At 35.2% G+C, this 17,966-nt stretch overlaps 1 protein-coding gene across 3 annotated transcripts in view; it reads right to left on the bottom strand.

Moving 5' to 3' along the window:
* LOC126818098 (tumor necrosis factor alpha-induced protein 8-like protein) overlaps positions 1–17,966 on the bottom strand; it is a 36,863-nt gene that overhangs the window by 18,045 nt on the left and 852 nt on the right. Inside the window, exon 1 of one of the 3 annotated variants that reach the window (XM_056100279.1) lies at positions 12,150–13,393. The exons of 1 other annotated variant lie outside the window; for it this stretch is intronic. The gene's annotated coding sequence lies outside the window, so the exon portion shown is untranslated. Of the gene's footprint in view, positions 1–1,319; positions 1,350–12,149; positions 13,394–17,966 lie in introns of those variants that run through there. One more of the 3 variants, XM_056100280.1, reaches the window with a different exon arrangement.

Below are 17,966 nucleotides of genomic sequence, written 5' to 3'. Positions count from 1 at the left end.
GCACAATGTGGAAACTAGAATATTTTATGTCTTCAAAACAGTATAACACAGCTTCAGATATTCGGTTAAGAATCTATATCAGTCTTTCACACAGAATTGACAAGTTTTATTCAGTAAAACATATGAGACCATTCTTTTATTCAACTCTATCACATGTATTTGTAGACTCCTGGCTTGTCATTTAAACGTGTACAGAGGCAGATTTAACGAACTTCAGACACAATCAAACCACAACTGTTTTGTTCCTGATGGCTTTCTGTAAGTTTAGTGTAAAGGATCTGTGGTAGTTAGGCAAGCATGTAAAAAAAACTCAACAAATGTTCTATTCCATCCTATTGTCCAACCTTGTGGGTTTTCTCTGGGTCCTCAAGTTTCCTCCAATTGTTAAAGCCTACGCGCAAGCGAATTATTGAATAAAATTAAACCATATTATGTTGGTCCTGAAATGACCTAGTTTGTGTCTTTCTCTCTTTCCTATTGAGACAGGTAACCCAGGAAACCCATAGTAAGAGATGCCGTATCTTAGCGAATAAAGAAAGCAGGGGACTATTAAAATGGGTCCGTTCGTTCGTTTCTGTGTTCGAAAGGCGGGGGACAAGTATAATGGAGATGTTTCATTCCCTATATTAAGGGGTGACTTTGTCACATTAAACTTCTATTCAATCAATCAGATTGTTAGGAAAAGTTATACATTATTAAAAATACTAAAACTTTATAGCATTCTAAAATATTTCTTTGAAAATAGGAGAAGCTGCCAAATTAAATTTTATATCACACAGTTCCGCAAACAGACATTGAGATTTCTGGTACATTTTTAAACGTTTACAGCAGACATTCTTTTACATGTGTAAGCTCATTGATTCCTATTACTCATGTTGCACCAAACAAACACAACAATTGTTTAACTAGTCAAATACACCTCAATCACTGATTACTTAGGGAGAGACAAGGTCTCTGACATTTAAAATCGTTTCCCTGTGAAATAGCTAGCTTTCTTAACATTTCTTTTTTAAAAACACATGTTATCACAATCTGAGAAAGCTGACTACATCATTTAAAGTGGCAATAAGTTAGTTGGGATAATTTGTTGTCATTATTCATACTAAATGTTGAACATGAATATCAATTTAGAAATTTTGACAGATTCAGCTCCAGTACTGGTAATATTCTCAAATAAACCCTATTGTTTATCTCTAAACAATGTTGTTGTTTACTGTACACCAATTTTCTATTTTTGTTGCTATCTAATTATCAAAATTTTACAAACTACTATAAACCAAGAAACTAAAATAAGCGAGAAATTAATGAGTTAAATATACTTATAGTGCACAGTAACTGCAGAAAATATCAGCATAGATTGGGATACATTAAATTCAATGCTCATTATGTACCACTTTCGTGCTCGATACAAATAAATACACAGACACAGAGGTTACTAGTGAATTTACAGAATACTTTGATAAATATATGTTGATCATGGTCTGTGAAAAATCGGTATAAATTCCATCTTTTCAAATACTGTCACAAAATTGCTTAATTTTACAACTTAGTTAACTTGAGCATGCATTATGCAAGAGCTAATTCTTTCTATTGCAGGTCTTTCTTTAGGCCTGAAATGTTATATAAATTATTAATTAGAAATTATTTAACTTATCCAGACCATAATCAATTCTCGATGCCATCGTTAGCCTGTGATATCTAGTGGATTTGAATACATTTTTTGATGGATAATTTAATGTAAAAATGGATAATCAAGACTTTGTTTATCATTGTACCAACGGTAATTGAATCGGTAATATCTCAGTTTTGAAGTAGGCTACCTGCTTATAGCTCTGCTTAGCTTTAGCGGGAAATATTAATTAAATATCAAAATTATCTTGTTCACAGCATTGACCAATGAAATGTTAATCATTTAACTCAGTCAAGACATTCACCAAATAAACATCTACACCAAGTTTAAACATTCTATTCTACCTCAATTAAAAGCAGAGTTGTTATGTTCCAAAGTCTTGACCAATCAAAATGCTTATCACTACTTAGCTCAAGTAGAAAATACTCATCATCAAACTTAGTCAAGGTATTGATATAATGAATCTATCTATACTATAAGTTTCATAAATCTCACTCAATTAGAACCAAAGTTATCATGTTCCAAAGTCTCAACCAATCAAATGCTTATCTTTGCTTAACCTTAGTGGAAAATGAGCATGATCGAACACTGTCAAGACACTCTCCTAATAGACACCTACACCAACTTTGAACATTCTACTTCAATTAGAAGGAGAGTTATTGTGTTCCAAAGTCTCTACCAATCAGATTGAAGTCTCTACTTAGCCTAAGCAGAAAATGCTCATGATCGAACTTTGTCAAGGCACCTAATAGACACATACACATACTTTGAACATTCTACCATGATTAGAAGGAGATTAATTGTGTTCCGAAGTCTGAAACAATTAGATTAAGGTCTCAACTTACACTAAGCAGAAAATGCTCATGATCGAACTTTGTCAAGGCATTGATCTAATGAAACTAAACACAAAGTTTCAACACTCTCACTCAATTAGAATCAAATTTATTAAGCTCCAAAGTCTCAACCAATCACATTGCTTATCGCTCTGCTTCCCCTGAACAGAAAATGCTCATTATCAAACTAATTAGTCAAGGTATTGATAGAATAAAACTATACTCCAAGTTTCAACACTCTCACTTCATTAGAACCAAAGTTATCATGTCCAGGTCTCACTCGGTTGGTCGCCAATGTCACAATTTGCGATAAAAAATATGAAAGTGGCGATTAAAATTTGATTTTGGCGATAATTTTGGCGATCATGTTTTGCGGTACTGGCGATTCTTTTTGAGAACTGGCACAAGAAATTTTAAAATTCTAATCATATTTATCCTGGATTAACTATTATTGAGTGTCAATCACATGGCGGGATACTATAATCTGGATCACGTTAATGAGTAATACTAATCAGTTGTCTTAGATTAATGATTAGTTGTTTGATAATTGCCAATGATATATATAAAGCCTATCTCAAGTCATTATTTACTCCTAATGATTAATCGAAGCGGCGATTATTTGATGGAAATATATGTAATCAAAATGGCCGACAGTTCCTTACGAAGAGAATTAAATATTTTGATAGTTGAATTCCGTTGACAGTGACTTCATATAGTCCATTTGCTGATTACACTATTTTGCCTATAATGTTTTTTAGGACTTCGAATTCTGTCTTATGGTTTGGATTGTTCGTACTTGGTTTTATTTTATGTAAAATATACAAGCATGCCTATTGGATATCATTGTTTCAAATTATATTATCACTACTGGTCCAAAAAGTGTGACAGACGGACCCATACATGTATTAATAGTCCCTGCTTTCTTCGAATAAATTCAAGATGCTTACCCACAAAACTATTAATAGAATATCTATTTCCAATAACAGTATGGCAAATTTGGTAATTGAAAATCCATGTAAAGACACCTAATCTTACTAAAAAAATACTTGATTCCCTGATAAACACCCCTGATGATAAAATTTATAAGTGATCACTAACTGGCAGTCTGTCCGCTTGATATCTGCTGGATTGAAACATGGTACACTTGGTTTTGTAGATCAAATGGATAGTGAGAGACTTGAAAGTACTGAGGATTTTGCGATTAAGTGTCAGTAAAAGAAGTAGGCAGAGGATAACCCAAGAATTTAAATCAGGCATCTATATTTATGGTAAATGGACAGCAAGCAACGACAAATTGTACAAACTGAAAATGAACCTTTCCCTCAAGTCATGTGACAAACAAGGATGCTAAGACTATATTTGTACAACTTGCTTTTAGAGGGATTTGGGGAACAGGGAATAAGCAGGAAACTGCCCAATAACTGTTCGGTGTACACTGCAGAACTTGTGGCCATTCGTGACGCTATATCATGGATTTCCCATCAAAAGACTAGTAAGTTCGTCATTCCAAGCGACTCTCTGAGCAGTCTGATTTCAATCCAAAATGACAACTCGGACTCAAGACCAGAAGTCATTTTGGAAATCAGGCAGCTGTACCAGAGGGTTTTAGAGAAGGGAAGCAAATTAGAACTCATGTGGATTCCATCACATGTCAACATTAGAGGAAACGAGGAGGCAGATCGACTAGCCAATGAAGGTCTCAAGGACACAGCACCACTCCGCACCATAGACTACAGCACAACGGAAATCTACAGTATGGTCAAAAGACAGGTCAATTCAATCTGGGAATTAAATCTCGTTGAACTTGACACATACAGATTCCGGCTGGATGACAAGATCTATACAAAGACAACACTCAATCACCCTAGAAGAGATATATGTAGACTTATATCGAAGCTAAGGGTGAAAGAGCGGCTGCGAGACTACAAGCACCAAGTCATCATCTGTGAGTGCGGAGAAGAATGTACCACCAACCATGTCCTGGTAGACTGCGAGGTATACAAGGAGGAGAGAATGGAACTAGTGAGAACAATGGAGACTAACAACATGCCATTCAACACTAAGAATCTACTCTTCCCGAGACCAGATTTGAAACTGCAAATCTTCGAACAAATCCACGCCTTAATGGACAGTTGGACTAAGTAGAATAGTGAAGTAAGAGGGGGTCACGGCTAGACGGGCCCGGCATCTGAACACTAAACTACATAGGGGATTTATACCACACTGGCAGGATAGTAAAGTAAGGGGGAGTCACGACCAGACGGACTCGGCATCTAAACACTATTCCGCCAAAAACAGACACCAAACCTACAGAGTGGGATAGTGGAGTAAGGGGAGGTCACGATAAGACGGGCCTGGCACCTAAACACAAACCCCTCAAAGATGACATCTACCAAACTAGCAGGATAGTGGAGTAAGGGGGAGTTACGATCAGACGAACTCGGCACCTAAACACTATTCTGCAAATAAAACTGATACCAAGCCCAAAGAGTGGGATAGTGGGTAAGGGGAGGCCACGACAAGGCGGGCCTGGCACCTAAACACTAACCCCAAACGATGACATCTACCAATCCAGAAGCAGACGAAATCATCTACCAAACGATATGTTTTATATTAAATAAAGGGAAGAACTTCCCACTAAACCAAATCCATGGCCTAATGCCAAATGGAAAGATTGCAAAATATTCTAAAAAACAGGAATCAGCTTCGGCTCTCCTATGTCTTGTCTGCGATATCACTTATGTGGAAGCAGACGTTAAACACCAAGAACTACTACTACTAGAGGGATTTAAAGCAAACTTTTGATAAATTAGTTTGAATATGTTTTTAACCCAAATATATCATCAAATCACATAGTTTATACATGAGAAGGCAATTATAATCATTTTTAAATATATTATTCATCGCTCATTCCTTTATTGAATAAAACAAAAAATAATCATAAATAATTGTTTTCAATTCTCCTTGAGTGCCAGAGAATGGCAATGATCAAAACTAGTCATTAATGATTCAACTAAACTGTTCAAAGTTATTTTCTACATTACTGAATATAGATACTGTACTGTAATAACATTTGATAATGTTAATATTTCTTGTGATAAAACCAAATTGATTATTCAACATGTGTTTTCTAAAGCTACAGGATTTCTTATTTAATCAATAGTTTGAATAGGATAGTGTGATGAAATATGTTACAGAAAACAATAAAAATCAACACATAGCATATATCATTAAACATTGAGGCTTTTATAAAATAATACTATAATGTAATTTTACATGCTATTATTAGTTTATAACACCTAATAATGAAATAACAATAAATTTCAGTGTTTTACTTTCTGCTCTCAGTTTTTGCCCAGTGGTTAAAACACAAAAAGTGAAACAAAAATCTGAAATGTGAACTCCTCAAATGAGAATCTGTGGGGTCTAGAAAGAATAATCATAGCCTGTGCTACTTATAGCTAACTGAAGTGGAGCAATGGTTTCGACCTGGATTTCAGAAGCTGAACGCTATTGAATAGAAGATAACCTCTGGTCCAATGGTTGAAATCACTACAACTTTATGGAATGAATTGATAGCAAGACTGTTGTGTACTCACAAAATTCCAAAGAGGTTTATGGATCAATGTAAAGATCAGTTTTTTTGTTCGATTATAATCACCTCTGGAACACTATTGCATTTCTATAATAAATTTCTAATAAACCACACAAACTTGTAACTTGCATACGGCAAGTTTTCCTGGTCTACGCCAGAATATACAAGGGGCGTGGTAGTCAAGTAGTCAGGGCACTGGACCCTCAACAAGAATTCCTTGGATTTGATTATCAAACTTTGATACCGTGTGGACTGAAAACAACCTTCGGGACTTTTGAAGCCTGTCCTACGTTTGTCAGGGGTCGCATTTACAAGACTGACAAGGAGACATGCCATGTATACATAAGATATAAATGTGCCTTGCCATTAGTGTGGTGCCAAAAACCTAAGGTACTGCCATTTATACATTAGATATAATATTGTCCCATAAAAGCAAATGACGATCAGCGGCTTTAACATATTTCCAAAAAATATTGTTAATTCAATTTTTACTAATTGGTGCCTATATGTAATTTATTTCACAATGTTTAATTTAGCTGTTCCGTTTTAAAATGCTATTTCTCATGAAAGAAAATGCTAAAAAGCTTGATACCCCAAAAATTATCTAAATACACTAATGCCACTATAAATTTCAAAACTACCGTTTTTGCTCTTAGAACTCACCATTATAGTATCACTTTCAAAAGGAATTAGTTAAAATTTTAACAGTTAAGATTGATGAGATTTGAATTTGTATGTCTACAAGAGACCCAACACGTAACATCTTAAATGATTTGAATTAAGTTATGAAAAGATGACACATGAAATCTGCCAGATAAGTAATGTAAACATAAAATATAACATATAAAACAACTCATTCATTCATTGATGATATAAAAACCAGTAGAAATTATACATGAGAATCATCTTGAAACCGTTATCTTATTTAGAAAGGCAGAATCATCTAGTCCACATGTAAAATCAACACCCTATTAAAGGAGCTAAATCGCTAACATTTTGGACCTAGAAATTCACAAAAGTGGGTCGCAACGCATATAATACTGTAATATGAATGTATATAAACTGATTTACATTTAATGGTTTCCATTTTTACTCCAATTTCAAATCAGTTATGTTCGGCGAAATAAGTCAGCAATCTCAATCGAGTGCAAATTTCTAGCGTCTAGTTATTCTAGTCTACATAACTCCATTTGATTTGGTGCAATGTGTCTAGCCTCGTCCTTCTAGTCTTTCAATACAACTGGGGCTGAATTGCATTATGGTACACGATTCGTGTACCAATGTTAAAAAAATTATTTTATCTTAAATATCGGATATCAGAAGCTCATCTTTTCCCGGTAAGTTTACATCATCAATATTGATTTAAATTGACCAATAATTCGTGTTTTCGATGTCGAAGATTTTGGAGGATTTTGAGTTACGGACTTAGGTCCTTTAACAATTACCTGACAGGAAAATCTGAACACATAGAAAAACATAACACAGAACATCAAAAGTAGTTTTTCTGACAATAATTAATGTTCATGTAATTATCATTAGATGCAATTATGGATGACTAAATGCCACATACAAAAGTTTAGCACTTACCTACAGTACATGCATATTTGCTTTAATTCATAACATAAAAATAATTAGCTATGACGTAGACGTAGATATTTCAGTTTTTATCATTTCTACAACATTTAATTGAGAACCTTATAAACTATACTACATAACTAAATATTATATAGAGCAAATAAAAGGGAAAAAAAATAAAAACCAGCGGCTGCCAGACATTTTGAAAAATGGACTGTCGGAAATGCTGTCTGACAGTATTCAGTCAGGCACCGATCGTCGAGACAAATAGATCTGACCAAATACGTTCCATTGACTAATCACTAGTTTATCTGACCAGAGAACAAAATGTCAAACGAACGGACTTGCGAACCTCAACGAAGTCACCTTGTGAGCGCCAAAGTAGCAAGTCCTTGTGGGGGGTATTGGGCACCTCCCTAAGAAAATTTTGAAAAATAGACTGTTGGAAATGCTGTCTGACAGTATTCAGGCACCAACTGTAGAGATAAATAGAGCTGATCAGATGCCATCTCTCGCCTGATCATTTGTCTATCCGACCAAATACTTTTTTTTATTTTCTAAAATTATGACCTTTTCGAGTGTCAACAAGCTAGAAAAAGTGATATTTGGTACAATCAGGGGCGAAAGGAACCAAGATCTTTTGGAGATAAAACTATATTTAAAATTTCAACAAAAATCAGTTAAATATTGTGACCTGAAGAGTGTTCAGAAACAAATTTTGGATGGACGGACGGACATGGGCGACGACAATATATGTCCATACACCCTGTGCAATATACTGTTACTAATTATATTAGCTAAATGGAAATAACATAGTCCACTAGTAGTATCACTTGCCCAGTGGTCTAAATACAAAAAGTGCAACAAAAATTTGAACTCCTCAAATGAGAAGCAGGAGGTCTAGAAAGAATGTGCATGGTTTGACTCTTGCACAACAATTGGCATGGAGCAATGGTTAGGACCTGAATTTCAGATGCTGATCGATACTGGGTAGAAGATACAAGGGCTGGCTGAAAAGTTTCAAGCCCGAAAAGGATAGATCAATTGGGTTAAAACAAACCTTTGCCACCAACAAGTACAATCATTGATTGAATCATAGACATAAGAACTGGAACTGTAGTCTTATTATTGTCTTCGTATCAGACCATCTTGTGAACCTACCCATTGAAATCACCAGAAATGGACAAATCTGACTATAGGGCAGTCATCAAGTACCTGCAACTGAAAGGACTAACCCGAACACAGATACATGCCGACATGGGCTGCAGAATTCAAGCGTGGCAGAGTGAGCCTTGACGAGGACCCATATCCTGGAAGGCAATCAACAGCAAGTGATGGCTAATCGACGATTGACCATTCGAAATATTGCCAGTGTTGTGGGCATCTTTGATGAGAGGGTTGAGCACATTATCCCCGACAAGTTAGGAATCTGCGGAGATGAAAAGTGTCAGATTCCTGATGTCCTGTGACAATCTGCGCTGTTTTGAAGCAGATCCTGATCATTTTTTGACCCGATTTAGCCCTGTAAGGACTTCCATCTTTCTAAAGATAGGTTGCCAGGCAATGAAACAGAGAGAGAGAGAAATGGGGTTTAACGTCCACTCGACACAAACTAGGTCATTTCGGGATTAACATATGTTTTTTTTAAATTTTATTTCAATAATTCGCTTGCACTAGGGGTCTTTAGCAGTGGGAGGAAACCGGAGGACCCAGAGAAAACCCACGAGGTTGGACAAGGCAACAAAACAAACGCCCACAGCAGCTAAATCGTCTGAGCAGTCGACAAGGGTTGTCGCATATTTATTCCTTTGTAGGTAATTGGGGGCCTTTACAAAACAGTTTCATACAGATCAGATTATAATTTTTGTAGTTTCAGGGTTCACAAGGTTTTACAAAGTGAAACAAGGGCCTTAACTTTGGAAGTAGTTTACAGAAATTGTTGAAATTTGACAGGCTTTTTCATTTTACTAATTTAAATAATGCACATAAATTTCATACTGATCGGATGATCACTTTTGTCATTCAAACGTTCACAGGGTTCACAAAGTAAAACAGGGGCCATAACTCTAGACGTAATAAACATAAATTATTGAAATTAAATAGGCTTCTTCATCTCACTAATATAAACCACATATATCAATTTTAAAACAATCAGATAATAACTGTGGACGACAGACAGACCGACGGCAATATACGACCACATTTCCATGTAGACGTATAAAAATGAACAAGCCAACAGTGAGGCAGATGTCCCCCGCCGAAATCCCAAAATAAATAGATGACACATATTAATTAATCGCACATTTATTTTTTTTTTTCAAAAGTATCAAGCAATCAAACTGATTATCAACTATACACTAAGTTTCATCACTCTCTATCAGATAGAATCAAAGTTATCTTGTCCCAAATTTCCTAGCTCTGCTTAGCTTTAGCTCAAAATGTTGATCATTGAACTCAGTCAAGACATTCACATCAAGTTTAAACATTCTACCTTAATTAAAAGCAGAGTTGTTATCTTCCAAAGTCTTGACCAATCAAATTGCTTATCGCTCCTTAGCCTAAGCAGAAAATTCTCATCATCGAACTTAGTCAAGATAATGATATAATGAATCTATACTCAGAGTTTCATCACTCTCACTTAATTAAAACAAAAGTCATCATGCCCCAAAGCATCAACCAATCAGATTGCTCATCTCTGCTTACCGTCAGCAGACAATGCTAATCATTTAACTCTATCAAGGCATTCACCTAATGAACGCCTACACCAAGTTTAAACATTCTACCTCAATTAGAAGGAGAATTATTGTGTTTCAAAGTATCAACCAATAAAATTGCTTATTGCTCTGCTTACCCTGAGCAGAAAATGCTCACTATCGAACTTAGTCAAGGTATTGATGTGATAAAACTATACACCATGTGTCCTAACTCTCACTTAATTAGAACTAATGTTATCGTGTCCCAAAGCATCAACCAATCAAATTGCTTATCTCTGCTTACCCTAAGCAGAAAATTCTCATCTTCGAACTCCATCAAGGCATTAACCTAATAAACACCTACGCGAAGTGTGAACATTATAGCTCACTTAGAATGAGAGTTATTGTGTTCCAAAGTCTTGACCAATCAAATTGCTTATCGCTCTGCTTACCCTGAGCAGAAAATGTTCATTATCAAACTTATTCAAGGTATTGATGTAATAAACTATACGCCAAATTTCATCACTCACTTAATTAGAACTAAAGTTATCGTGTCCCAAAGCATCAACCCATCAAATTGCTTATCTCTGCTTACCCTAAGCCGAAAATGCTCATCTTCGAACTCCATCAAGGCATTGACCTAATAAACACCCACACCACGTTTGAACGTTCTAGCTCAAATAGAAGGAGAGTTATTGTGTCCCAAATAGTGTGACAGACAGATGGACAGACAGACAAGACAAGACAGACAGACGTACGAACCCATTTTAATAGTCCCCTGCTTTCTTCAAAAGGCGGGGGACAAAAAGGAACTAGTCGGTCATCATTTTCCTAGGAATGATGACGTCATGTCAGCTGTGAACGACTTTTTTAGGGTGGCTGAAGAAAATTTCTTCCCGCCTTCCAGGCCTTGCATCACAGTTGGTAAAAGTGTGTACACCTCGAAGGGGACTGTAGAAAAATAAATGAAAACCATCAACTTTGTACAGGTCTTTCACAGATAAGCTTAAAACTTTTCAGCCAGCCCTCATAACCTCTGGTTCAACTTTATGGTATAAAGTGATGGCAATATGTTTTATAAAATCAACATGAAGCCCAGTGCTCATATAGTTTTTGGGTTCGAAAGATTATGTTTAACAATATACATGTATTAACCTAGATTTAAAAAAACCTGGTACAGTGCCTTTAAATTATTCCTATAAAAAAAATTGCAATAAACCACACAAACTCATGTTTATACATCATAAATTACATGTTGAAGCAAAAAACACAAGTTTTCCCTACAGCAATAAATTAGGATAAACATACTGAAGACATGAGTAAGATCAGCTGACAAAATAACTTAAGTGTTTAATTACTCAACCACTAACTGTGATTAATATTAGCCTATATAATACGTTAAATATTCTTCTACTACTTACATATACATACTGCATCTATTTAATTCAAAATATATGTATATTACTGGTGTATACATGCTTATCAATAGATACACTGATACTATTGTATATGCATTATAATTTTTGCCTATCACCGATAGTGTTATATCTGCATTATAATTTTATGATTTGTGTATCACCTGAAGTCGTAATGCACCAGATGGTTAATAAATACCTTATTTCAATAAATACCTTATTTAATTTTACAAAACTATGGTCTGAAAAGGGGTGCTTCAACAATCAAAATTAGGTAAAATACCATCTTAACCCTGATGTTCATGGGTATTTTAGTTACCTTATTCTAAATTATTTGATAAAATTCAGATAGTTTGTTAACGATTTCAGCTATACATAAATCTTTTAATAATAATAATAAATGCTTACATGTAGTTTTTTCTGTGTACATAAGATCATAATCTGATTAGATTACTGTTACTTCTAAAAAATTAAAGCAATTACATGTTAGCGCTAACACATTATTATTACAATAAATAATTTATCCTTAGTCTGTCAAAAATCAATTTTTAGTCATGCCAATCTAATCTTTCTTATCACAAGCCATCACTATTGTGACACGTTATTTAATTCTAATCAAAATGCTGATAAATACCACGTTGTTTTATCTAATCACTCAGTTTCTTTAATTTCCTCACAAAAAAATGACAAATCCATTTCAATTTATGTATTAAAGGGATACGGTTAGATATTACAACTGTGTGTAACAATGCAATTTACCAAACCCATTTCCTCAAGAACGATTTGTCAGAGTTAAGGTTTTACTGATTACATGTTTTGTCAATAACTTTTGAAAAAATTAATATTTTGTTATCCAATTTAATTGGGTAAGAAAATATAGCATTTTTATTATTTTCACTGCACTGCAGGAAAATGCCTAAAATCACAAGTACATGTAAAATACATGTATATCAAGGTCACAAAATTTAGCAATACTCTTTTTTTGATAATAAGTCAGTTAATGCCTAGGTCCCACTGGGTAAAAATCGTCGACGATGTGGAAATAAACAAGTTTTCTTCCGATGGCTCCCAATGTTTTTGCCAAAAATAACTGAAGTAGTGGCACGTTAGGCATCGGGATGATCCAGTGAACGTTCACTAATGCATCAGCTATGGTCACAAAGCTTCTGGGAAGGTCCATCGAACTATTGCTATAAATCATCGAGGAAGGCTCAAGATGCTCATGAAAGCTCCGGCTCTGGGGTACCTTCGTTGATAATCAACACCATCTGGTGAATACCCCTGTAGATTAAGGGATATATCGGTAAGTACATGTATACATGTATGTACAGGTGACTCCTTATCTGGCTGTTGAAGGTTGCACATCTCTGTGTGAAGTTCAAAATGGCAGGACTCCCATTTAATCATGCTAATGGAAATGATCGCCGATTCAAAAAGAAATGTACTTTATGCAAAATCCAGCCAATCACGCTCCATGGGAAGAATGCACTTTTCACTTAGTCAAATAAGAACTATGTCTAAATAACTTTCTAAATCCTCCTGGAATCCATGGATGTACAGTAGGGACTGATTAATCATGACTAATGTAAATATGTAAATGTATTAAGCATTTCAAAATCTATTCAATATTCTCAACAGATTTAGTCTTCTAGTAAAATACACTCTGAAATCCAAAACTATTTTTTCAACAACAGATAGGTTGCCAGACAAAAAAAAAACATACGCTCACAGCCACTAAATCATCTGAGGGTTGTCAAATATTTATGCTTTTGTAGGTAATAGGAGCATTTGCAAAACACTGATATCAATTTCATACAGATTGAATGCTCACAAGGATCAACAAAGTGAAACAAGGGCCATAACATTGGAAGTTATTAAGAGAATTTGCTTAAATTTAATAGGCGTGTTCGTTTTACTAATGCTTATCGGACAATAACTTTTATCATTAGAGTGTTCACAAAGAGTTCAACAAAGTGAAACAAGCGACATAACTCTGGAAATTCAATAAAATTCTTCGTTTTACTAATTTATGGGATGATAACTTTAGCCGTTAGAGTGTTCACACGGTTCAACAAACTGAAACAAGTACCATAACTCTAGAAGTTATAAACAGAAATTGTTGCAATTCGATAGGCTTAGTCGTTCTACTAATTTAATGCATGTAAATTGTATACAGATCGGATGATAACTTAAGTCGTTAGTGTGTGAAGTCTTGTCTTTGAGAGTGTCTATCAAATTTAAATGAACACGCACACACACACAAACATCTTGGTGAATGCTTTTCTTTTTTCTTTTGCTCCAATCTTACTTTATATTTACTATGCTTATTTTGAAACTGAAATGAAATGCAATAAAAAGTTATCATTACTACATGATTCATATTTTAACAAAATGTTGACAGGAACCTGAATGAACTTTTAGAAAAATTTTAGCCACCATGTTCCATGCTGCACTTAATCAAATAATGCCTTAGTACCAGATCTTTCAATATGGTGACCTAATCTTAATACCGTAATATTTTAAATAAATCAGTCAAATTTGTTTTTTTCGTTTTTCAAAATTAACCGTTAGTTGTTTCTACCATTTACAAGTAACAATTGCTGGTTCTGTCAGTGAAGCCATGAAAACAATTGTTATAGTTGTGTGTTATTTGAAAGATGATTCCTCAAAGTCTAGTACATTGAACCTGTCATCTTCGACAATAGACTAAGGTGGACAGTCTTGTTTAAACACAGACGTCATTCATGTCATAGCAGACAATCAGACACCAGGAAAAGTTACAATAAAATTAAATGGATATATTGTCATTTATTAGACAACATTTTGGTGCTACACACTTTCCACCTCAACCACTATGGATCAGCAACTGAAATGGCAAACATGTAATCCATCTTATTTTTTTAAAACATTAATCTCCTTTAAGTTAAACATACATTATGGAAGAGCTAAATCTGCCCATTGCAGGTCTTTGTTCAGGCCTGAAATGTTATCTAAATTATTAATTAGACATTAATTAACGTAACCAGACTATAATCAACTCTCGTTGTCATCGCTAGCCTGCGATGTTTATTGGATTAGGTTTCAATTTGCTGTTCAACTTCCATTCATGATTTAATCATGAAATGGATAATCGAGACTATGTTTTTTTATCGTACCGACTTTAGTAATGATGATCAAGGCTAGGGCGAAAATTCAATCGCTAAAATCTCGGTTCAGAGTGGATCAATCTGACTGAAATTTTCAGCAAATTCCCTTTGCATTATCTAGTTTTTAACTATTATAGTGAGAACTGCCAGCTCTTTATCTAATCTCCCATAATGTATCTTTAAATAACTGAACAGAAAATGCAGACTTTCTCATAGAAATTTGCAGGGTTTTTGTAGAAATATTATACTTGTCAAGCAATTGGTTCTGTAAAAAAATTGGTGAAAATTTCCCACATTCTGACAACAGATAGATATGACAGTAACAGATATAATACTACTTGAATCAAGATTTAATATAAGCATGTATTTACTCAGAACAGTACTTGATAGAAACTTAAATATTGTTTAAACCTTAATTACTTTGTCAAATATTTGTTGGGCGTAGCGATAGAGGTAACCCATGTCCCAATTAATATCTTTCTAATTGGCTGTAAAATATAAATTTGTTTTTATATCTCATTACTAGATAATTTCAAACTATCTATCATATTTCTTGATTGAAACATACCACGAATGTTTGATCATACTGCTTTCATCTGCATGCATGCATAACAAATATTTCAACATAAAATTCCAGGCTTTAAAGTCAAATTCTTTCAGAAATCACATTCAAAAATACATCACACCCAAACTGCATTCCATGTAATTTTAAATGAATTTCTTACACAACACCCTTTCTGTTATAGGAATGTCATGCAACATATGCAATAAATGTTGCTTAGTGTATGATGTATGTATGCATGATAGAATATTGATTTTACTACCAATCAACAATTTGTATGATAGTTTGATTTTAATATCAATAAGTAATATCATCTGTCCAGGGAATTTTCATCAAATTGACAAGAACAGCAGTCTGAGGATTAATGGAGAGCAAAAGCTTCTATGTTACACCCAGGAATTTCCCTACAGGTACACTGAGTAAGATGTCACTATGATTTTTCACTACAATTAACTCAAAAGAATAATCTGATTAAGATAATGTTTTTTACCTATTTAATTCTATTTCCAAATTGTTAATTATATCCACTACAGGGGGTTTCCAAAATTTTAACATGATTATCGTGTTAGCATTTTTGACATTCTAACTGTATGACGTCTGAACTTTGATGTCATTCGGGAGACTACATGTATCACCGTCCAGAGGCATCATTCGACAGACAACTGCAGTCAAGATCAGTTGCATCATCTGCATTGCTTCTTTCTTGTATATATTTTTCAAAGGCTTACAATGTTTCTAATCCTGTCAATTACTATCTTTGATTACTATCTAAAGTCCTGATATATTTTACTTCTATAAACTAAATTGTTATAAACCGTTTTCTTCAGTGTGCTGACATGTAGTAGCAGGGCCAAGGGGGGGGGGGGGGTGTGTCCATAAATCTGGTCTGTCCTCTGTATTTGCCCCCACCCCCAATAACTTTAGAGAATAAAACAAAATATTGGTGGTCTGCTTTGGTAATCAATACCTTCTACGGTGATTAAATCCCACATTCCCACTCAGTCATGCTGTATAGCCTGAGTGACTTCTTAAGAAGCCCATACTGTTGTAAACCTACAACAGTATCTGGTCAGCTCTATTTATCTCTGTGGCGAAAATATTCATTCATTTTGATTCACTCACTCCGCTCGTTTGACACTTTCCTCTCTGGTTGGATAAACTAGTGAGTGATTTGGCGACAGCTGTATCTGGCAAGCTCTATTTATCTCCACGATCAGTGCCTGAAATACTGCAAGACTGCATTTCCAGCATTCTAATTTTCAAATTTTCGGGACTTCGTTGAGGTTCGCAAGTCAGTTCGTTTGACACTTTTCTCTCTGGGGTCGGACAAACCGTCAATAGGCAGATGAAGTGACTTATCTTCCTACCGTAACCTATTGACGATAAGTCACTTCGTCTGCCTATTGACGAGTGATCAGGCGACAGGTAGTATCTGGTCAGCTCTATTTATCTCAACAATCAGTGCCTGATTACTGTCAGACAGCATTTCCGGCAGTCTATTTTTCAAACATTTCTTGGGGAGGTCCCCAATACCCTCCGGGAGGAGTCGCTACTTTGGCGTTCATGAGGGCGCTTTGTTGAGGTTCGCAAATTCGTTCATTTGACACTTTCTTCTATGGCTGGATAAACTAGTGGTCTGGCGGCGGACAGTATCTGGTCAGCTCTATTTATCTCAACGATCAGTGCCTGACTGAATACTGTCAGACAGCATTTCTGGGGGAGGTCCCCAGTACACTCCAAATGGACTCCCTACTTTGACGCTCATGACTGGCCTTCGTCGTTTGACACTTTATCTCAACACTTAGTGCCCGAAATACTGCCAGACTGCAATTTCGGCAGCCTGTTTTTCAAAAATGTCTGGGGGAGGCCCCCCCCACCCTTAGTTGAAGCTTGTGCCTTTGCTCCCTTAACCTTGGACTTTGTCCTAGCTTTGCCCCTCCAACCACAGGCGGCTGGCGCCACCTCTGCTGACATGGAGTTTTACTGTAATCAAATAGCCGATCATAACTTAGATTAGAATAATGTATAATTGGGAAATTTTCCCCATTTTTCGTGGATTGTCTCCCTACCAAATTTAGTTTTCATTTTGAGTGAACATGTTATCACTACAGGCTCGGATACAGAGGATGTTTACGACTAACTCTGTGATCCATGCACTTGATCTGAAATTTACTTTTGTTTATTGCTTGAAATTTTCAGTATATTGTTTGTATTGTCTCTGTAGGTTTGTCTTACTGGTTTCTGTTTGTGTGTGATGCAGTCCTCCCACAGTTATTACATGTATTAGTATGTGCAATATATCGCTTGGGTGTTTATTACATTAAGACATGCAGCTATGTTCAAATATGTAGATTGTCAATATCTAAAATTATTTTTAATTATATATTGTTATGTTTTTGGTAACAAAAATATTTCCTACGGAATTAGGATATGTTTACCAATTCAAATTTATATACTTGGGGTCACAACTACTCATTTAATACAACCTATTACTATTTTCTACCAATTGGGAACTCT

The sequence above is a fragment of the Patella vulgata genome, chromosome 4, assembly GCF_932274485.2.
Source record: "Patella vulgata chromosome 4, xgPatVulg1.2, whole genome shotgun sequence".
Taxonomy (NCBI): domain Eukaryota; kingdom Metazoa; phylum Mollusca; class Gastropoda; family Patellidae; genus Patella; species Patella vulgata.
This window is presented reverse-complemented; position numbering and strand designations above follow the sequence as displayed.